At 45.9% G+C, this 18,704-nt stretch overlaps 1 long non-coding RNA gene across 20 annotated transcripts in view; it reads right to left on the reverse strand.

Moving 5' to 3' along the window:
- LOC108507438 overlaps positions 1–18,704 on the reverse strand; it is a 43,941-nt gene that overhangs the window by 24,896 nt on the left and 341 nt on the right. For 5 of the 20 annotated variants that reach the window (XR_001878131.1, XR_001878127.1, XR_001878133.1 and 2 more), the window contains exons 1-2: positions 4,928–5,494; positions 2,659–2,870 (exon numbers count right to left, since the gene is read on the reverse strand). This is a non-coding gene — a long non-coding RNA (uncharacterized LOC108507438). Of the gene's footprint in view, positions 1–2,658; positions 2,871–4,927; positions 5,504–18,704 lie in introns of those variants that run through there. The other 15 variants (XR_001878123.1, XR_001878119.1, XR_001878122.1 and 12 more) reach the window with 10 other exon arrangements.

Below are 18,704 nucleotides of genomic sequence, written 5' to 3' on the forward strand. Positions count from 1 at the left end.
TGCTCTGCTGGGGAGCCAGACAGGGACTGGTGTAATCTCAAGATTTGCCAGTATTAAACATCACTTAATACCAGGGAGACTTGGACATGCTGGAGAGTAATGAAGAGGCACGAGGATGATGAAAGGATAGAAGCACTTGACATACAGGGAGAGGCTGGGGGAACTGGGAGCATGCTTTGATAAGAAGAGCTGGACTAAAGGATTTCTTGAAGTCCCAGCCTCAGTTGTCCTTCAGTTCTGTGAGAAACGGGAAGAATGGGATTTGTTTAGTCTAGAAGGAGAAAGCTGAGTGGGCATAACAGATCCCTTTGCAGGCAGCAATCCAGGTTTCTTCTTCCCGGTACAGATCAAGGAGTAACAGGATACTTTTGGGGAATGAAGATGTAGGCTGAGTTTCTACAGGTAGTGCTGGAGCAGATCATGGAATGACATCAGGAGCTGATTTGAAGAAGAAAGCGGGTGAAGAGCCATCAGAACAGCTGAGGTATTACCAATTCTGCTTCAGAGGGCACCTGACTGATTTTACTGATTTAAAAGACACCTACCCCCTCCCTCCAATCTCCTGGTCCCCCACAACCCAAACCTTCGTGCTCCAACTTTTTTTGCACCTGTAGGACTGAAATGGCTTTGTAAAAGCTCAGAAGAACAATGCATCTTTTTAGAAACACTATTCTCACTGCTTGCAACTTCCCCCCTCTGTCAGCACAGCCAAGTGGCAGGGCAGGATGACTCCACTGCCAGGTGGAGTGGCAGCACTGGGACTTTCTGCATACTAAGAGGTGAACTAACTCTACATCAGCTGGTGTAATGCATTCTTATTCACTTCTGTTACAGACCACGCTGTCCAAAGACCCAGGTTGTCGCCAAGATGCAGATCCAAATTAACTCAAAGTAAAAATAATAAAAATCAGCCACTGTTTTACAATTCAAATTCATATGAAGAAGCAAAATTGGTTCAACCCAGATTCACAACCAGATCTTGTATACAAACAGATCAAGCTTGTTCAGTCTTGGATTTATGCCACTTTCAGCAGTTTTCTAGTTTTCTCATGCGCCTGCTGGACCCAGGGGTGCAATATTTCTCACCTGCTACAATCACAAACATACTGTGGTGTTCCCCTTGTATTTCTGCTCTGTCCCCATGGGTACAGGAGTAGATACAGTGTTTGGAACAGCCCTACCTGCTGCCAGGGCTTCGCCTCACAGCTGTCTCTGGGGTTTATAGCACTGCCAGGCCACAACTGTTCCACCTGCATTTGCCATGCCAAGAGTCTGTCTCAAATGGAAGTATTTAGATGTGTGAAAAACAAATCAGTTAGTTTCAAGAACAGGGAACAAGATAGTGCTTTATTTAGAAAAATATTAACCACTGCAGCCTCAGCAGAGGGTTTGGCAGATGAGGAACCAGCAAGCCACAGAGAAACAAAACCCAGAGAGCAAGTACTGCAGAACAACTGTACTGCACACACAATGCAAGCTCTGCCCCAAGGAATTATGTCAGAACAAGGTTAATTATTTCCATTGGACTAATACTTTCCATTTAATTTATTTGTATAAATCAATCTGCATAATGTACACTGGCATCCTTTGTGTTTCAATTTTGCTTACAGTAATAAAACTAACTCTGCAAATCATCCCTATGTTATTTTTATATCCAAGAGCACCAAATGATAAAAGCTTGGCAGCATAGATCTGACTAAGAGAGAGAAAAAGCATTCATTCTACTTCCCAAACATAGCATAACAAGACCATGCTCCACAGCCTGATTTTAAAGCAGTAGGATGAAAATGACTCAGCCTACGTTAAAATTAGAGGTATGATGAGATTGAGACTGCAAGAGAAGGACTGAATTAAATGCATTTTTACTTGACTCAAATAGGCTTTTTTTTATTAGTGCCTGGTAAAGGAAATACTAGCAACTTTAAAAGTCTGAAACAGTCAAACCAACAAGGTGTTTCATGAAGCTGTGAGTGCCACTGCCATCGTCAGCGCTGCAGGAAAGCCGGCGATGACAGAGCACAGGAGCTGCACGGGGCAGACACCGCGGGGCTGGCTCCCTGGGACACTGTGGGGAGGCACCCCCAGCCCGCAGTGCTGGCACAGGGGACAAGGCAAGGCCCGGACAAAAGGGGAAGTGGCAGCACAGTGGCACCCAGAGTTCCTGCCGAGAGCCTCTGCAGCCACCTTTGGCTCCTCCAGCCCGTTCACTGGGATGTGCAGGGTGGCTTCCACAAGCCCCTCTTCCTCTCCCCCTCTTCCTCCCAGCCACTGACCCGGCCCCGCTCCCAGCACAGCAGGGAGAGCCCGAGGGCACCAGCATGACCAACCAAAGCCTTCCTCAGGTCAAACAGCCAGGAGGCACCTGGCTCAGAGCCACCCAGACACTGTTTTCTGTATCTTCTAGTGCTCAGAGACAGACACACCATATTTCTGAAGCCTCTTATAATGAATACTTACTCAATCTCACCCTGTATATATATATATATATATATATATATACACACACACACACAGATATTTTTAACATACATAAAGAAATTTAAAAAACCCCAACATTTTGAATGCTAGATAAAAAAAAGCATTAACTGGAAGAGTTCACTAGTCCAAATGACCAAATCAAGACATTCCCATTCCCCTCCTCCCAGATATACTACTTACAGCCAGCAGGAATGTGTCACAGCTCAGCATTCCGGCCCACTGCCTCCCCAGGCTTTTCCTTTCTCCTGCAGGAAATCCTCCAGCTGGCCTTGCTTTGTTCTGGAGCATATTTTAAATTCAGCTTCTTTGCATCAATTGAATTCAGGTGCAGCAGGGGCTTGGTACCTGCATGTGGGTGTTGTTCCTGATGAGATTTCCTTACTTTCAATTTCCTTACGAGCAAATTAGAAGCAAACAAAAGAAGAGAATAATTTTTTCAGTGACTTTCTGCCTTTCTGCAATCCACATACACATTCTCAAAGAAATGTGAGAAACCAACTGCCACTGAAGGACTCTGAATCTCCCAACATGGATTAACCAAATCCTGCCTAAGTTCATGCTGAATGGTTTGCTCAAATAAGTGTTGCAGATTTCTCCTTAACCAGAGAATTTTTGATTTCCCCAAACCTTTCTGTTTAGAAGCAAAATTATTTACAAGTTGGTTGTCATAAAACACCATGGGCCAAAGGTTGCCCTGGACATGGATTCTTGGAGACTTGCACAAATGCATATTGTGTGTCTCTCAAGTTTTCTTGGGGAAGGGCCATGCCCACAATGGGCACTAGGAATTGAGGCGTAAGGGCTGAATTCTGAGGGCAGAACCCCTTGGAGTCTGTTCCTCCAGACAGCTCTGGCTGTGATGCAGCAGCAGAGGGATGGAAGGAGGCATGGATTATGGGTGAGCAGGAAAACCAAACCCTCCGTTTGGCTGCAGGTAGAGCTGGAGGGCATGCATCACTCTTGTTTCAGAAGCAGCACCTTAGCCTGGGGCTAAAAGAAACAAAATAGGGAGTAAGGTAGGTCACTTGCCAGGCAGACCATCCTCTGTTGGGTTTTGTTTGGTTTGTTTTGTTTGTTGTGGGTTTTTTGATGCTTAACAGCTATTACCACTAAATAGCAGAACCTGTGACAATAGAGAGAACATAATTGCTTTGCTCTGAGAACATGAGCAGCACTTTCACCGAACAAGAACGGACTTGTTGGGTTGTTTTAATTCTTGGCATAGCTGGGCATGTCTTATCTCCAGCTCAAAAAAATGGAAATGCATAATGAAGACAGCCAGTTGTCTCGTAGGTAACTGTACACAATTCCCACCACAGGACAGCATTGTTGGCAAGACATGGTATCAGTATAGGGAAACCTAATACTGCCAGCTGAATAGATGTCACATTCCTTTCTGCAAAATGTTATGTCTGCTAGTACTAGAAATAGCACAGCTGAGTGATAAAATTTTAAAAAATGTGAAAAATATTTTCTCTATTTTCAAGTCCGTTTGCCTTGTGAATATGACAGCATTTTGTTTTGTCAGTCGTGTTTTATACACACAAGGCCAGAACTTCTCCAACCCCTACACCCATCTTCTCATCAACAGCAGCAGACCTTAAACAGATTCTGCAGCAGCTCATATAGGACCAAGAAAGCAGGCTTGTTGGGTGCTTTTATCTAAAAAGAAATAGGAATAAAATAACCTTATACAAGAATATTGCCCTTAAAACACTGAAACATGCTCTTTATGTCTGCTGGCTGAGGCCTGGTTCTACAGAGACTGAAAGGATTTCACATTGCCAGAACCTGCCTTCCATGAATAGGCACTGATTTCATGTACTACTTTAGGATCAGGTCTTAGAGGACACTATTTTTAACTACATGAAGAACAAGCATGTCTAAAACACCTTAAACCCTCCAGCTTTAAGGCTATATATATTTTAAAGCCATTCTAATATGTGTATAATTAATGTGAATATTACTCAGCAAAGGGTAAACAGCAAGTGTTGCAGTAACTCTGTCACTGATTTCATTACTCTATCGAAATATGCTACTGTAATTGAACTAGTACATTATGAAGTGTTATAAATAATTAAAACTAAAACTGCAACTGACAAAATGAATGAAGCAAGAACATTCTGTAACCCAGTGTTCCTACCCAACTTCATAATTTTCTAAGTCAAGTAAAACACTATATCTGAGTCTGTCTGAGCACAGAAAGGATTTGTTCATATCATTCACTAATTTGGAAAGAACCTTGGTTGGAAAAAAGTTGAAACATGTTAAAACCAGCACACTATCAAAGAACATCAATATAAACGCCACACAACAACATAAACTGCTCCTTTGTCACCCTTCCCAGGTACCCAGGTAAAGCCAAAGAGAGCATGTCACAGCAGTGGGGACAACCCAGGGCAAGCTGCTGCTGACACTGGGACAAGTCCTAAGAAGGAACACATCCTACCTGGTCTCAGAGGACAGGGAAAGAGATGGGCTTCTCCAGTCATCCCAGCTGACACAGCTCGATGCTCAAGGAGGTGAGCAGGAAGGAACTCTGTCTCACCAGCCAGGCTCTCCCACAGCAATATCTGCTGTACTGCACCATGGGCAAGGCTGGATGCTGAGTGCAAGGCAGAGGCAGGAGAAGTAGGTTCTACTTTGGCATGTGAAGTTAGAGCAGTTCCGCTTTTGAGATCTAGAGATGAGAAGAGACAGGTGAACAGCATATGAGTGATATAACTGTTTCTTTTAGAGAGATTTTTAAAGCAGACCAAAGGTGCTTTTATGCAACTTGTTAAACTTTGCTGCTCCATTCCTTCAATCAATAGCAAGTGTCAAATTATTTTTGCAGAAATTTTCTGCTTTGTTTAGCTTTTTAATTTTCATTCTTCAGTTTCACTGAAATAAAAGGCCTCTTTTTTTAGACAGACATAAAAGGGGCTGACAACTTCTGCTGCTTCATTATCTCCAGGTGAATTCCATGTTCTGCTCCTTCACTCCTCTTGGCTTCCTGCTCTGTCTTCTCTGAAGTACCACAGTTTTCCACCTTCCTTTTTTTTTTTTTTTTTAATTTTTAATTTGTTGGTGTTTGCTTGCAGGACAAAAAGCTTTATCAATTAATCTACTGTTTATGCTGCCTGAGCTAGCCCTGACGTTCACTGTAATGGAGCACCATCCCTGCCAGTGAGCCAGGGCCAGACCCTGTGCATCCTGCAGGCACAGCCCTGGCCCCCTCCAGCAGCAGGTGGGATGCTGACAGGGGGTAGCCCCAGGATGAGCTCTCAGGGAGAAATACCCATGGGGAGAGAGCTCTGACCTTGCTTCTGCAGACTGCAGGAAGGGGGTTCCTACATCTCTGTAGCCCACCACAGCACAGAAGGGTCCTTAGTGGCACTGGCTTAGGTGGGTCCGTGGGCACTCCTGGGCTGCTGGCTGGCTGCTGGGCTGCATCCACCTCCCACTAGCGGGAAAGAGGGCAGGCAGAAAGGAAAAGCCTCACCTATCTGCATAAGCCTGAGTTGTGCAATTACACTGCAAATCACTGCAAATCCTCCTGCTCCACAGTGTAAGGGAGTTCCCCCTGGCAGAGCTGGGGCAGGCACAGCAGGTGAGAACAGCCCAGGGGAGAAGCTCATCCGGAACTGCCCTCTGACAGCGAGAGAAAGGATCCTCCATCCATCTGTCCTGCCCACGCTGGCTATGGCAACCTCTGTGGGAAGCCAAGCAGGGGACTGGCAGCCCGTTCTAGCACAGACAGCCCACAGCCCACCCCAGGGGGGCTTGGGACTGTATGACGAGCTTTGTCAGGCACTGAGCAATGCTGGAAAGAACAGGATGCTCCTGCAGGGATGCACTTCTCTGGGAGATCTCAACTTCTGGACAAAGTCATGTAGCTGAGAGCAGAAGCCTGTAATACCACCCTGCCATGGATGAGGACACCAGGGGGGTGTCTGGGTATAAGCAAGGACATTTATAATTCTCATTTTTTTACAATAAAGATGGATTAATCCTGTCCTTGCTAATCTGCCATGACAGAACAGCTGACATAAAACTCCTCCAAGCTGCAATGGGTGTTTACAGCTGCAGGAGCCAGAGGTCGTTAAGCACAGAGTTAACTCCCACAGACCAACTATTTCCTTCTATTTTTTAATAACCATTCCTTTAAGCAAGTGTCTCCTGGTATTTTAAAAATTCACTTTAATCAATTTAAAATTAATAAGGAAGGAGCAAAATCCTTAGGGCCTGAAAGCTCCAATCTCTGCCACGCTGGAAGTGATGAGTCAGCTCCAGCACGGCCGCCATGGAGCTGAGGGCTGCCCGCCAGAGCTGAATTAGGTCACTCGGTTTGCTGTTCACGGAGCGGTGGCTGTCCCTGCCTTTGGATGGTTCCCTCTTTCTGAGGGAGCTGCGGTGCTCCGAGGCACTGCTGGGGCACCTCACCACTGCTGCTGCTGCTGCTGCCATGGCTCCATCCTGTGTGTTTATCGGGCAGGAGCACAATGGAGCCTCTCCGAGAGGAGGGAAAGAACAGTGGCAGCAGGACACAGCACACACAGGGCCCTGTCCCTCTCCCACAGGGCATCTCCTCGGACTCCTGCCTTGGTCACTAACCCATGCTCTGCTTGGGCCAGGAACAGGAACCAGCAGTGTCCACAGCCAGTCCTCCAGCTCCTGCCTCCACCCAAACCACAGCTCATGCCCAGGCTCAGCTCTGCTCACTTCCCAAGGGAACATGTGCTCCCAGGGTGCCAGAGCAAGAGCCACCGTGCTCCCTCACTAATTACCTGTTTCTAATTGCGGTGCCACAGTCCCAACAGGCAGCTCCTATGGCAGCTCCCCAGGGGGATTAACACTGAGCCTTCTCTTTGTACACTGATGCAGCGTGTGAAGAAAAGCAGTTCCCACCTCGTGTGCCCAGAGCACGTGGGCCATGCCAGTGGGTTACCTGTTTGTCTGTGGATCACCAGGGCACTGGGATGCCAGCTCCCAGTAGGACCAGCCTGGGCAGCAGTGGGAGGCTGCATTCATGGGCTGTAGGCAAGAAGAAATGTGCTGCCCCTCTCCCTGCACCCAGGTGCTGCTGGACAAGGGGGCTGAGGAGCTCTCACAGCACTCTTGTGGAATGAAAATTCCTAGTCTGCAGCAGGAGAGCAGGAGCAGGACCATCAGAAGGGCAGAAGCCCCTGTAGCCCACAAAATCCCTGCGCTCAGCTGTCTGCCTGCTGACCAGGTTTGGGTTCCCCAGCACACCCTTCCCTGGGAGCCCTAAGGAAGGGCACTGGGACCCCTGACACCAAGGGTCATCACAAAAGATGCACAGTGTCACTGCTGTTCCCCTGGCTGGGAGAAGGGGACAGGAAGGCTGTGTGCAGCCCTCTTGGGCACAGCCAAGCTCTGCTGGAAGCAGGAAGGCTGCCCATCAGCTGGAAACACAGGTCTGAATCACCACCAGCTTGCAGCACTTCTTTGAACACATCGGTGACCCGCAACAGCCACATGACCTCTGCATCCCTGCCCAGCTCCGCTCTAGGGTGGGAAGAACTGGCCAGGTGGGAAAGCACAGATGTCAGCTCAGCTCCTCTTCCTGTGGCAGCTGCCCGAGCCCTCCTCTCACACTGCTCCTCGTTATTCCTCCCCAGTGCTGCAGCACCAAGAGACGTGGACACAGCGAGGGCGTCCCCTCGGTGGAGGGGAACAGGCAGGGCTTGGCTGGCTGTGCCGAGGGCACAACACAAAGAGCTGCTTGCGATCTCTGGGACCAGTTTCACTTCCCATACAAGCAGTGGCTCCAACTAAAAGGTGCCTCAAGTAATTACCTGAATGCTCTTTGGCTAGAGCTTGTAAAGGAGCTTATACATATTAAACAAGAAAGAAAGATCTGTCTATAACTTGTTCTTTACTAACAAACAAAACTGGACTGAATCCATTCTAAAGCGAATTTTACAAGGACCTTATGCCGAAATTATTCAGTAGAAATAACTGAACAAAACCCAGGGCATTTGAGAGGGGCTCACCCCAAAAAGCAAGGTCTGTGGTTGGTTGGTTTGGTTTTTTAAGAAACTTTTTTGGCATTAACGTGACAGAGCAGTAAAGATTTAGCAATAGCACTGCATTAGCTCCATGAAACACACTGAACAACTGCTCCCTTAACTAGCTCAGCTGCTGGAGGCAGTGTTAAGTCACCACTATCAGATCTGAAAGCAGAAGGGAATTCCTCACTAATGCACTGAAGGACCTTCTCTGTGACAAGGGCCTGTACAATGCCAGGTGCTGGGACTGCAGCCACTGCATCCTGATACGTGTGTGCCCACACAGCCTGCTGCTCCTTCAGGACAGGTAACCCTTGGTGGCAAAGTGAAATAACGCTACTCTATGAATTGCTAAGTTTTCACTTGCAACAGGCAAAACAGCCCATGTTCTACAATCGAGGTAATCATGGCAACATGGAGCTCTTCTAGACAGAAATACAACAGCTGCTCAGCATCAGACGCTCTACTGTATTTGGAATATATTGCAATAGCAGGCAGGTAATACTGCTGTGGAGTCTGTGAAAAATGGCAGGGAAAGGAAATATAGGGAAAATGTTGTAATTATTTAAATGGGTTTGTTTTAATACCAGCAGAAAAAAAGCTTGCCTGAGCAAACCAGTTTTTAGCCTGTTATCTTTAGAAATAGCCTTTAAAGTATAAAATTGCTGCTGCTCTACTGTGCCTCTGCCCTGAATTTGGCAATATTCACCTGGGAGCAGGCAAAACCAGCCAGAGGCACTGGGACCCTTGGGAGGCCAGTGGAGGGAGAGCTCACCAGCTCCCATCCCACACTACCCAGCCAAGAAAACCCAAAGGGGACCCCCGCAGCAAGTGCCTGAAGCCTGGCGATGTGATTGCTACAACCCTGCCCCTCAGTACAGCAGCCAAACACCTCTCGTTTGCCCAGGAAACAGGTAAAAGCAGCCACATTGTTCTGCTAAGGAGAAGAAGGCCTGGTGCAGTGACTTTCCCCAGCTGGGAGCTGGCTGCCTGCAAAAGGTTGGGTTGGGAGTTACCAACAGCACAGGCTTTCCATGCTCCTGGCAGGTTGTCCCATGCCAGCCATTCTGGAACCAGCTCAAGCACAGGTCTGTGACCTGGGAGGACATACAGAGAAGAGCCATCGGAGGCCAGAAGACCAGGGCAGCTTTCGAGTCCAATTGCTGCTCTGGCAAATGTCCTCCTCCTCACAACAGCCTGCAGAAGGGTCCAGCCACCTCAGAACTCAGAGCTCCAGCATTCCTGCTCACCGGCTGCTGTACCTCAAGTGTCTGCATTTCTGAAACTACAGTCTCCAGAGACCCAGAAAAGGATCTGAACATACTGGGAAGTACATCAGTCCCACCACTGCAGGGCAGCCCAGTGCCTATGTCCTGCCTAAGCCTCTCTTGTTCAACGAGTGGTTTTGTCTCTCCCAGAGAGGAGCAGTGTGACAAAATTACTGCCTGCTTACCTATTAATATTCACCTGTGGTAGAGACCAAAGATTTTGGCTCGCACCCTCATTTGCTCACTGAAGAGAAATCAAGATGAACCAAAATGGTTGAACATGTTTCTTTTTTAAATTAATAAATGGGGTTTTTTTAATGACAGAAATTGAAGCCCTACTTCCCTGGAAGGCTGCATGGTGACAGAGCCAGTGCAATGGTAAATGATAGAATCAGCCTGTAAAGTTTGGGTGTGAGATTTCAAAGACCTTCCTCTTATGTCCCAGAGTTAGCATCACAGGCATTCCTGAGATAAATAACAGAATTATTTAAAGAAACAAGCAAAGCTTTCTTTATCTGTCAAAAAGCAGGTAAGAAGAGAACACAATGACAATTTCTCTGCAAGTCATGTCTAACAGCACCCCACAAATGCTGCCTGTCATGCTGAGGCTTCCCGGGCACCCCACCTGTCCCTGTCCTCCCACTGGTCAGCACAAAGCCTCTGCAAAGACAGGCCTGGAAGAAGACTCAAATTCAAGGTCAGACTTTGTAGAGAAGCAACAAACAGTATTCAGTGCTTTAATGATAAAATCTCTTACAAGTGTCACCATTTTGGTTCCCAACTTCTGTTTCTTTTCTTACTACTACTTCAGTGCCTGGACAAGGGATTTAACTGAACCAGTCTCTTGCTGATAAGAACATGGGCACACAAAAATAAAACTAAATCTACTTCCAGTTACTTCTGTGGAAGGCAGAGATGGTCTTAAATTTCTGATACGTGCATGTGGCCTGCGAGATACGGTGCTTGCTAAATGAAAAGTATCAAACACTGCGTTTTCAAAGCTTTTTTTTTCAGATTTCCTTCCATTTGTTCAATATTTCTAAGGGTAACACACGGAGGGAAAATGAAGTGACTGACAACAGATGATTCTGAATTGTTGGCTTTGGTAGCACAAAGGGAAAATGCAAATGAATTCTTGCAAGAACACAGCAAACAGAAGTGGTGGTCACCCACATGCATCCTGAAATATAACCAGGTACTTTGTTCAGAAATGGCATTACCTCTATTCTGTACAGCCTAGGCATTAGCTTTAATATGCAGCACATTTCCAGCATATCTAAGTTACAGCAATTTCTGCCATGGGCCTGAGAGTACATTAAAGGGTGCTAGTGATTATAAAGCATGTACTAGATCAAGGAGATTCTCCTGCAATATTTTAATTTTCACTTAAATTAAATTTACATTATAATTTACACCACTCTGCTAACAAACAGGGAAAGAGGCACTGTAAGTGTAGCAGCAGGCATGCATATCTTCATTTATTCTTCCCTATTTTTAACTTGTGGTTAAACTTAACGACTTCCAAGTGCAAGTAGATTGAAGCTCCATCTAGTGCCAGGGGCCAGGAAGTTACTGAGAGATTTGCACTCCAAAAATAGCAAACATGCTCACAAAACTATGGAGGAGCAGCAGACAGCCTGGAATCCCAGAGCTGTCCCACGCAGTCGAGAACGCTGTGGAAACGCTGTTACAGTGTATAAGGGCTTCATGTTAAAGCTGCTGTACCTTGGGCCAAGCACAGCCCCCAGAACACCTCTGCCATGGTGAGAGGGGTCCCCGTGCCCTTGTTCCCCACCACTCTCCATCACCAACATGCCCCGCACGGCTCCTTGCTGTGCATGCAGGGAACTGGGCACTCCTGCATGCCCATTTCCCCAAAGCCAGGCTAGCAATGGCTCTGAAATGCCCTTGTTAAATACACAGCTTGAGCACCTGCCAGCAGGTCACCACTGTCTCTTCCACAGACACCTCCCATTAGCACAGAAAATGGGTGTCTATTGCCAACACACAAAAAAGTCTAGCTGGTGCTAATGTTCCCTTCCTCTCTTTTTCTGCATTTTTTTGCAATGGCAACTGCTAGAACTGTACCTGTTTCTAGTTCTGTAACCAAACCATGCTCCATGTCCCAACTATTGCATGCATGCCACTCTAACCCAGGACAAGAAGGTTTGTTTAGCAGAGGACAGTTGTTCTGATTGTTCAGTCAAAGCAGTAACATGTTGGATTTTTTTTTTACATACTGAAGTCATGTATTTTCATTTAAGAAAAGTGATCCTCATTATGTATTTTACATTTGAGCTTCAAAGAAAACTGAGATGGGAGAAATCCTTTCACTCTCATTGTTAAATGTAACACACCCGAGTTACAAGGTTTTCAAAAGCACTATTCCACTTGGGCAGAGTACAGACAAGCTGTAGTAGATGCATCTGTCCCATGTTTGTCTTCACATAACCCAAGTATGCACCGGGAACACCAGCACTGGAAACACGGGGGACCAAAGAGCAGCTGTGAGCAGCTGTGGGCGCTCCAGCAGCACTGATGCAGGAGGGTGTTGGGAATACAGTCAGGTGAGCTCGGTGAGTTACACAGCAGATGACTGGATTCTTCCTCCTCACAGTTACCAGCACCATGAGTCTGCTCCCAACCGTGTAAAGGCCGAGCAAAAACCCAGAGTGTGCTCAGGAACAGCAGCCAGCCCGAGATCAGACACTTCCCCCACCGGCACTCACTGTGTGCTCTCAGCAGCAGTGCTGGGGACAGCCCATCCATGGGCAGGGGTACCGGCAAGACCAAGACCTCTGGAAGCCCCATCAGGTCTCTGGGAATGCCAGGTGAGCGTGGTGCTGGAGGAGCTGCCCCAGCTGCCCAGGCCTTGGCAGCGGCTCTGCCCACCACAGCTGCCCACACCTTCACCCTCCACAGTGAACATGGAATGACTTGTTGTCTGTAGAGAGGTACTTTGAAAGAAAACATTCTAAATGAAACCACACCATTTTCAGGCTGCTTTCCCCTTTACTCAATTATACTTTTCCCCATTTCTTCCACTTCCATTTATACATTCCATTATATTCTTAATGCTTCCTTTCACCCATACCAGAGTGGCTGCTCTACAGTTGATGGTATTAGACTTTCAGACTGAATACATGTCTTCTAAGCACATAATTCATGTATTTTAAAATATTTCTTTCATCATCTTTTGTGATTATGTAGACAACTTTGAGCAGAATAAATGTTCATATGCTTTGTTTCTCAAAAACGTGATATTTGTTTGACTGGATGCAATTGAGAGAAAAGCACTACAGCTATGGCAGAAGTAATTCTGTCAGTGCTGAAACCATGTAGCACTTCAACTATCAAAAATTCACATCAAAATATTCTAAATATTAAAAATAGACTGGTGCTTCTTTGACGAGCTAACAGCAGGTGAGTTGACTGCTGTTCAGAGTTCGGATCAAGTTTTTTGTGGCTAAAGAAAAATTTAGTATCAAATAAAAAACATTGCAAAAAAAAAAGAAAACCTTTAGCCATTTCTGCTTCATTCAAACAATAATATTAATTTGTAATTTTATAGAGCATTATAAGGTTACAACTGTATCATTTCTCTGAGAAAATATGTTTTTAGAACATATTATTTTAGACATACATTTAGACATACATTTAGAACATATTCAGAATTATTATTAAATGCTTTTGCAGACAATGAATGTTTTGGGTAGAAATTGTGTATCACAGATAAATTTATGTATCTGTGATCCAAGAATCCTGTGGATTTTTAACAAGTAACAAGCACCAACAGCAAAATTATTTGTGATCAGAGGACGAAGTAGCACCCAGACAAACATATTTGCAGCTCTGTCAGTGAAAGCAAGCTGAATGAAGGAAATAACGCCCTGAACAAAGCTCCGGAGCTCCCCGGCTGAACCACGTGGGCGACGGAAGGCGCAGCGGAAAGCTGTGCAGAAACAATCCCCTACAGACCGGGAACACAAACACAGCCCGGGCTGGGAGCGCCGCCCCCGCGGGAGGGGTCCCCTGGCCCTGCTGTGCCCCACAGCACAGCCTGGCCCTGCTGTGCCCCACAGCTGCACCCCACAGCACAGCCTGGCCCTGCTGTGCCCCACAGCTGCACCCCACAGCACAGCCTGGCCCTGCTGTGCCCCACAGCTGTGCCCCACAGCACAGCCTGGCCCTGCTGTGCCCCACAGCTGTGTCCCACAGCGCAACACAAGGAGCTAAAGGCTGGGGTTCTTTTCTTAATGCGTGCTCGCACAGGGCAAAAAGTCAGATCACCTATTAAATAGGTAAAATTGTATCCACCAGTAACTGTAAGAGAGAAAATAACCAAGCAGATGAAGCCTGAGCAAAGTTAAATGTTCCCTTTCATCTCCCATCATTTCTTGCTGTGGTCAGTGAATTGCACAGAGATCACAGGTTCAGACTTCACACCACAATAAGATTGTTACCTGTGTTACTGCACTGCACAAACATCTGTGGAAAAATGATTGTGCCAAGATCCTGTGCTTGCTCTGCTCCATTTTCCACCTTTCTGCTTTCTCTCCCTCTAACTTTGTGCTTCTCCAACCCTTTTACTGCATTTCTTAGCCTCAGTTTTGGCTTTTCAGATTAACTTCCACACAACCTTTCACCCACTGCAACAGTCAGTTCCCAAAGGCATGTGATGAGTCACCACGAGCTTGGGCAAAAAAATGTAAAGACTTTGGATTGATGATGCTTCCACCTTCCTTACAGTGGGTCAAGCTATCTACAAACTTACTGAATTTCACAGTACATACCCTTGTTTCATAACTGAAAAGTTAACAGTTACCTATTTGGGTTCTGTTTGGTTGATTGAAAGCAAAACAAAATGCTGCAGGATCTAAGCACGTGAAGGAGCCTGACTATTTGGTAACTGTGAAAGCACAGAAAGCTTTAGGTCATATGGGCCTAATTCTGCACTTCTCACTCCTATAGGGACACACATCAAAGACACCATTATGAACCAGAGATTACCTGTCCAAGTAAGAATTTACATCTAATGTACTTTAATTTCTAGGATTAATATTTATTTTTTGTTGGCCACCAGCAAAAATTTACCTTAGAATTCCTAAAGCTGAACAAAGTTCCATGACTTCAGACATCTTTTTTAATGCTTTGGCCAGTCTATAAACAACATCCACAAAGAATTGTCCTTCCTCATATTTTAAGTACTTCTGGAAGCCACTGAAATGGAAGCAACTTCATACCCTTATCTGACATAGCCATACCCCTCGTACCTGATTTTCAGAGTTACATTTTAGGTTTGTTCTGTTTGAACTTGATTGCCAAATAGGGGATAAGGAAGGGAAACTCCTCAGAACTGCTTACAAAACTGATCCTTAGATTTTGCTGAGCTCTCTGTATCAGCCATACCAGGCCAAACTCCTCTACAGAGACAAAACTCTCATCCGCACATGGAGTTACACCACTGTTCCAAACGATGCAAGACACATCAGAAAAGCATCTTTTTCTCAGAACTTTCTGGATGGTTTAAGCACTGCTGTACAGGGCTCTCTGCAGTGCAGCCACAGCTATGCTGGCATGGGACAGGACCTTCTTCATGCACAGGTGTAGCTGTGCAACAGAACTTTGCACTAAGGTCTTAATGATGGCTTCATTTTCTATTACTGTATTTTTTAAACCTAGCTTCAAGTTTTCCACTCATTAATATGTCATTCTTACAATTTGTTTCTAGCTAACACTCATCCCAGCCTTTGGTGGCTTCCTGGGTTTTCAGCCAAGTCCCTCAGGTAGCCGTGGAAGGACCTCGCGCAGCTCGTCCCTTACAAGGCTGACACAGACTGCTCCCAGCTGTCACCAGCTGACTTGTAGCACTTGTAAATCACTGTTCTCCTCTGCACTTCCGAAAGCACTTGTGGTGAAGAGAAAGACCGCCACAGGAACCCAGCCTGGTCAGGAGGTGAAGTCACCAGAGCAGCGCCCACACGAGCACCAGCCGCCGGCGCCGGAGCCGCAGCACGTGAGCCCCGGTTTGGGAAGCTGAACTCCATAGAGAAGCCCTGCTGCATCCTGCTGCTGGTTGCTTGCCCTCCTGTCCGTACAGAAATGCTGGTTACAGTTATCTGCTAATGATGAAAAACATGATGAGCTTCGTGAAAAACAGGCAGAATCTGGGACTTCATAACAGTTGGACTCAGAGTCTTTCCCAGCCTAAACGATTCTACTGTAAGTAATCCTGCCTTTGGCTGTCTCACCATTCTGAGCACAGCAGCAGCTCTGGTAGTCACAAGGCTTGACAGAAAACCCCAAGTTACATTATTAACAAAATATAGCCCTCCTTCAAATTTTTGGCCAATTTCAACTTTTCTGTTACCAAGATAAAAGCAGTGAAGTTTCTCACAAAGCTGTGAGAATATACAGCTTTGTGAGTTCACTCTGGCTAAGCACAGACGGAACTTTAAAATTCTTTCAAACGATGATTTTTCTCATATGTGATCCAACATCAATTTCAGACAAAGTTCTGATCCAAAGGAAAAAGACCAGTGATTGTTACAAGCTGCACAAAAACCACCAATTAAATTCCAGAAAGAACGACTACCAGGCAAAATGTAGGAAGATATTAAAATGCAAGAAATCACTATTTCACAACTATTTTTCATACAGCTATAGCTTACAATCAGCCCATTTCATACATCCATCAGGTATGATGTTAAAATGACCCACTACATCTATCAATTTTAACAATTTTATATATATATATATATATATATATAAATCCTTCACTTAACAAATGCCTCAGATTCCAATTAAGTCTCACAACAAAATCCCAAAACCCTGGAGGTCCCTGCTCTTACAATCTTTAACATACAGAGCACACCCTCATTTTCTTAAATCCAACAGACTCAAAGGTGGTGCTGCAGTAGTGTGTATACAAATAGTATTATAATGATTGTATAACATAAAGCACAACCAAATGAGGCACCTAAGAGTGAAAATAGAATTAAAGGATCATAATTTTCAGAAGCAGCACTGGTGACTGCTGAATCTGCAAATTATACAAGCTACCTGGTAGCTTCATAGCATTAAATAACAGTAACCCAATTTAGACTTCACTTCCTAAATACATTACTAGAGTTATTTCACGAATAACATGACTAGAAGCTGAGCTACCAAAGCAGGTGGCAAATCCTCTACGCTCATCCTTCCATTTATGTTCAGAAGATCCCAGACTTCCACGATCACCTGTGCAGCTCTTACAAAAGGTGCTGTTCCCTGTGAGGCAGCACCAGTATTACCTGACCCACTCTGCACTCTCGTGAAAAGTTTGCTCTGTCAAAGAGGCGAGACACTGAACCACCACACATTAACCTAGGGAGGCTCTGGAATGCCAGGATTCCAGGAAAGCAGCAGCTTTTCCCCCAGCCCCGGCTCAGCTCGGGGCTAGCAGTGTCCATGGGGTCTCTGTCCCCCATGAGGCAGGACTGGATGTGGGCTCAGGAAGGCACAGCTGCTCCTCCTGGGGCAGAAGGGATGGATGAATGCCTCAGAGGGTGGAGGAATGCAGGAAGGTGAGATCTCTCCAGGCAAGAGGGGTGTAGCCTTGGGATAAAGTCTTGGAAACCCACAGGTTCTGGTGTGGGATACCTGCAGGCTGGTACCAAGCCGCCTGCCATCCATGTGAAACCCCCCTCTCATCAGTCAAAGGATAATGATGTTAGCATAGCAAACAAGCAGCTCCTAAATCCCCAAGGCCTGCCCCTGGGTGATGAGATGTCTGCCTCTATATTCACTAAATCCACTTACTAAAGTGACACAATTTGGAATCCTTACTGCAGCTTAGAAAAAAACCAACAAAAAAATCAAACACATTTTGGTTGAACTCTAAAACTAATGGGCTCATCAGCCTCACGTTCATTTCAGATGGATGCACTCCATTCTGGGCCAGCAATGGTGTTTAACTGGGACCTCCTACAGACCAGCATTAAAAAGAGAAGTGATCCTCAATGGCACCTTCAGACAGAAGAGAGCATTTTCTCCTTCCCATGGAAGGAACCTGCGGAGGGAGGATGATGAAGGGAATCCAAACTTCACAAAAACCTTTAGCTATTTAAAAAACCAAAAGCAGCATTAAAGCCTGTAACTCATTGGTAGATCCAGTGATGTTTCTGGGATACATGGATGGTGCTGTTCAAATTCAGAGGGGGAAAGGCACTGTGAAAATAAAATAAAGAAAAACCTTAAGGAATTAATCTTAAATATGCAAATGAGCTCTTCTCCAAGTACCTAGTAATCCAAGCAATTAGTAGTAAACAACACTCAATCTCATCAGAACTGAACTAGGTTTTGAAAGGGCTAAGAACACCCTTCCATTACAAATATCTGGGGATATAACCTCAGGAAAAGGTAGATTAATTTACTGTATACTGTGCCTTGACTTATTCAAGTATGAGATCTAACTTCTTGAATTATAGCCACAAAGCTATTGACACGGACAGCCATCACATCCCACCTGTCTCCAATGCCCTGAGAATCACAACAGATACCCTGTAAGGCAAAACCACCCTGCTCAAAAGGAAGTGATCCCCCCATCGATTTCAATGACAAGGAAGACAGATAGAGCCATTGTCCCAAAACACGCCCTTAAAGTTGCTGGGGAACATTTCTGTGACACACGACAGTCTCGGAGCAGCCATCCTGCCCAGGGCCCAGCATCACTGCGGCAAAACACCAGCACCAGCCCCGGCTGTTGTAACGGAACGTGGAAACTAAACTATTGCAACAGAGACTTGGAGGAACCTGGGAGAATAAAACCCGAAATCGCCAGTTACAACCCCCTGCAGAAATACAATGTAACAGATGCTAGTGTGTGAGACAGGGACCCACCGGGCCCGCGGCGAGGGCCGGGAAGGTTACAGCGGCGGGATGGGGCGGAGGGCACGGGGGTCAC

Source organism: Lepidothrix coronata, unplaced genomic scaffold (genome assembly GCF_001604755.1).
Source record: "Lepidothrix coronata isolate B3197 unplaced genomic scaffold, Lepidothrix_coronata-1.0 Scaffold256, whole genome shotgun sequence".
In the NCBI taxonomy this organism is placed as follows: Eukaryota; Metazoa; Chordata; class Aves; order Passeriformes; family Pipridae; genus Lepidothrix; species Lepidothrix coronata.